Here is a 4,689-nt window from a genome sequence, read left to right as displayed (position 1 = left end):
TAGGTACTTCTGTTTCTTTTTTGAGTCTTCTTCCTACTGATGCAGTTACACTGTTCTTTTGTTTTTGTTTATCTTAGTTTATTCCATTATTAAAATGGAGGAAAGGGATAATCAATGTGTAAATATCTGATTTGAAAGCTGCTTCACTGTGAGAGGAAACAAATTATATAATTGGTTCCAAAAGCCATCTCTAATTTCTGCAATGTGCTCTATGTCCTTGGCTTGCTCTTGCAATATAGCAGTAATGGGCATTGCTTCTTGTGTGACCATCTCATTAAGAATCAAAGCACATCAGGTCTCTGTCCTACATGTACCAGAACATGTTTTGGTCAGGTATAAAATGGAATAATTTCAAAGTTGATATGTCTACAAGTTGAAAAGTCTTGTGGGGAAGTTTCACCCTGTCATGTTGACTTAGAGGTCCAGATTTTCAAAAGCCGCCTCTCCAGACTAGTTTCTGTAGTGGTCCATGTAAACAAAACACAGGTAAGACTGTTCCTTCTGGAGCTGCTTTCATCAAACAGCAGGATTACCTGAAAGTGTGATGTTGGCTAAATGTAACACAGGCAGAGGGTGAGCTTCTGTTAAACACCCAGTGGTCTAAAGGTAAAAGGTCATCACCAGAAAAGAGCAGATACAAATATTTTAATGTTTCAGCAAGAAAGAAGCTCTGCTGTACATCATCATGTGTAGGAGTAGAGGAATATACATCCTTGACTCCAGAAAATCCACCACTGACCCAGCAGTACTTTTCAATAGCCAGTGCTGCTTCCCAGCCCCACTGCCTGTATCTTGGATCATGAGTAAATCGCCATAGGTACCAATAGGTTTCAATTACTTCTGGATGGAGGATATAATACTTTTCAGCCTGTCGGACAGCCACAGCCTCCACTGCACCATCAAACTTGAATGATTCAGGACCTAGCTTTAATGCAGTTCTGTCATAAGACTCATGACATGTACGTGCAATTTCTGCCCCTAACTCTAAATAATGACCAGCTTTATCCTTTCTGGAACCATCTGCTCCTAGTGCAAACATTCCCCCAGCAAAGCAAGCCAAATGTCCCATCTTCTTTTCCAAGTGTCCATTCTTCCATTCTCCAATAAAGATAAGACCACCCCGGGACTTCTTAATAAGGTGTTTTTCTATAGCCTCAATAGCATCATCATACATCTTTCTTGCTTCATGATCTGTTTTGTCTGACATCAACCAAGCTTTCAGTAAGTATTCATAGAAACTGTCACCCAGACCACCAACTGATGTATGATACTGACCCCAGCGCCCTGTTCTTGGGTTCAAATAATTTGGATAAAGGCCATTTGGACGATCCATTTGCTGAAGCAGTTTCCGAATATGCATGACCTTTTTATAGTAAACCAGGTCCCCTGTCAAGTAGCTGAGGTGGACAAATTCCATATGTAGTGTACCAGATTCAGCCAGAATACTGCTACCTGCAGATGCAGAGCCCCAGTTTTGCCATACTCCACTTTTCAGATTGACCATTGCCCAGGGAATCCCAGTAGGTGTGTTAAAAGCAGGTAGGAGTTTCTCAGCCAACTGTACTGCTTTAATCTTGAATATCTCTTCTCCTGAAAGGTAATATGCTGCAAGCAGGCCTCCAATAAATCGAATGTTAACTTCAAACACAGATACTTCTGAATTCACACTGAAATCAAGGTTGTCTTCAATCCATCTTTGTCCATCTAGAAATTCATCATGAAGTCCCATGATATAAAGGGTATCCAAAGCATCTACTATAGTAGCTCCCATCTGTGAACTTCCAAATATGTTAGTGGAATGTCCTTTCCTTGCAATAGGTCTGAGTTCGTTATGGCCCCATCCATATGTCCTATAATTATCCCAGGCATGTTTCATCATCTCTTTAATTTTTTCCCTTTTCTTTCTTATGTCACTATCTTCTGGTTCTCCACCACTGATTCCTACAAGGTTTGGAATAGGGACTGGTGGCAGAGGCTTGTTCTCTTTTGTCTTGATTTCTTGAGCTACCTTGTTTTTCTCTGTCTGAATTTCTGCACGTATTTCCTCTTTTGACTTCCTTAATTTTTCTTTTGCTTCTTCCAGGGCCTTCTCATGGTCTGCTCGAATTTTATTTCTCAAACGTTCTTCTTCTTCCCTGTGTCTATGTTCATCAGGTCCATGGATCAGGAAGGCTCCAGGGTTTTTAGCCCCTGTGCCGGGTGCAGTCCCACCAGCAATGTATGAGTGTGTCTTTTTCTCCACATCCTCACAAACACTGTTGTTTGTATTCTTGACAATTGCCATTCTGACTGGCACGAGATGAAATCTTAGAGTAGTTTTAATTTGCATTTCTCTAGTTTCTAGAGATGTTGAACTTTTTTAATATATTTATTGATCGATTATGCATCATCTTCTGAGAAGTGTCTGTTCAGCTCTTTAGCCCATTTATTGATTGGGTTGTTTGCTTTTTTGAGTTCTGATCCTGGTGATTAGTGCTGTATCAGACTTGCATGTGGCAAAAATTTGCTCCCAAAATGTAGGCTCCCTCTTCACCACGTTGATTGTTTCTTTTGCCGAGAAGAAGATTTTTATTTTGAGGCTATTTTCTCCTAATGGTGCTATTTTTACTTCTTTGATCCTCAGCCTGTGGGGCCAGAGAAGAGGCAGGACCAGTCTTTGCTTCTCTGCTGGTTACAGATTTTGCTCTATCACTTTACCTGCCTCACCCCCTCCAAAAAAAAAAAAAAATTCTCCCTAGAATTGTGGCTTCCAGAATACCATATTTTCAGCCTGATCATCATCCACATGTTCTTGAAGCCATGCTTGACCATCCCTTGGTCTTTCCCCTTTCCCACTTAGGCACTTTCCCTAAATCCTTACCTTCCTGGTGAAATCAATATAAACATCAGTGATTCTTCCCAAATCAAGCCCCTCCTTTCCTTCACCTGCTCTTCATTATTGGTTTTGAATTCCACCTTGCCTGACCCACTCATTCCCTCTGTCATATCCTGGACCCTCTCATTATTATTATCTGCCATTGCTAATGTCAATTTTAGGTATCTCACCCTTTGTCAGCCTTTGTCCATGTTCATTCCTTCTGGCACCCAACTTTTGGGTGTGCCAACTTTCCATCCTGATAATTTTCAATTGTGTTAAATTTCCATTGCTCCTGACCCACAACCTTGTTCCTTGTTTTTATCCTTATTCATCTTTTGTCCATGGCCCACTATTGTAGTCAGTCTCTTGAAGATACCTTCAACTTGCTGGACTCTCTTTTCCTTTGTCTTAGTTTCCTTTTAACAATCCAATTCTTCATTCTGTGGTGAAACCAGCAAAGGCTGGAGAACCTGTGGCTCCACTGGCTGGTGTCACTTAACTCATGTCCTCCCAACTGCAGGTGCACGCTGGAGCTGCCTGGTGAAGTTGCTGCCAGTGGCTAAACAATCCACATATCCACTTTCCTCAGGAATGATTTTACATCTTCACTTCTCTCCTCAAATCCCCAAATCTTCTCCTCATCTTCTTCTCTACTGATGATGCTGCTTCCTGTTTCATGGAGGAAATAGGTTCAGAGACTCTTCCTCCACAAGCACCCTCCCAGCACCATGGGTGGGCTTGGCTCACCTGTGCCCAAGTGGGTGCAGCTCACACTCCCACCCAAAGCAAGCCCCTCACTTTGTTCTAGATGCTTGGTCTCAGCTACTGTGCAAGCTGCTTATTCCCTGTGTCTGCCTCTATTCTCTCTGCTAGATCTTTCCCATCAGCATAAAGCTCTGATGGGATGCCTCTCTACAAAAGGAAGCCTCCTCCCTGGCCCCAGCTGTAAATGCTCTGTTTTTCATTGTTCTTACAGCCAGGCTCCTCACTGCCATTAGTTTCTGTTCACTGTCCTCCTCCACTTGTAATCTTTTCCCAATAGAATTTTATTTCCCTCATCTGTTGAAACCACCTTCATCACTGTCAACCAGAAGGCTTTTAATGTCTCCCATTGTCATTCCAATGACTTAACTTCTGCCTTCTGAAATTCCAGCATCAAGGCTCATCAAGAATCATCAAGGCTCAGTCCCCACCTAACAGCAGCATTTGGGAACCTATCAATTTTGTGTTCAGATGTGTTCCTCACAGTCCTTATCTGTAATTATGAAATTTAAGCTGCTCAGAAAACTGAAATGGTTTTTGTAACTCATGACAGCAAAACCAGATCTGAACAATGTAGATTCTTTATTTAACCTACTCAGTGGTGATGCTGATACATAACGACATAGAAAACTGCTGTAATTAATACAAAAGTCAAGCTTCAGACCCTCCTTGGAGGTGGTACATAATATACAGTTTATGCAGCTGAGCACATCTGGCCCCAAGGAATCTAGAAAAACAGTTATGGACCTGGAGTAGAAATCTAAGATTACATTCAGGAAGATAAATTTATTTATAACTAGGCATGTTTTGATCATATATTAGCTTTACAAAACAGTGTTATTTTATGGGAATGAAAATAAACATTGGCGTAATGTTTATTTGTATCAAATAACATCTTTAAGATAGTGTATATCTTAATTTTTCATGAAACATGTACTTTCTAGTTATTGTATATAATTTAGGCAGATAACAATAAATAAATTTGTCAGAATCTTCATAAAACACCTGCTTCAAACAGTAATACCTGGAGAATTATTACTTATTACTAAAGGGGAAAATCTCTATAGAAC

General features: G+C 40.7%; 1 pseudogene; it reads right to left on the bottom strand.

The window, feature by feature from the left end:
• Window positions 1-516: 516 nt before the first annotated feature.
• Window positions 517-2,191, bottom strand: LOC143641096 (mannosyl-oligosaccharide 1,2-alpha-mannosidase IB pseudogene; annotated as a pseudogene).
• Between the last annotated feature and the right edge of the window lie 2,498 nt (window positions 2,192-4,689).

Source organism: Callospermophilus lateralis, unplaced genomic scaffold (assembly GCF_048772815.1).
Source record: "Callospermophilus lateralis isolate mCalLat2 unplaced genomic scaffold, mCalLat2.hap1 Scaffold_84, whole genome shotgun sequence".
Taxonomy (NCBI): Eukaryota; Metazoa; Chordata; class Mammalia; order Rodentia; family Sciuridae; genus Callospermophilus; species Callospermophilus lateralis.
Note: the sequence above shows the minus strand (reverse complement) of the source record. Positions and strands in the feature narration are given on the sequence as shown.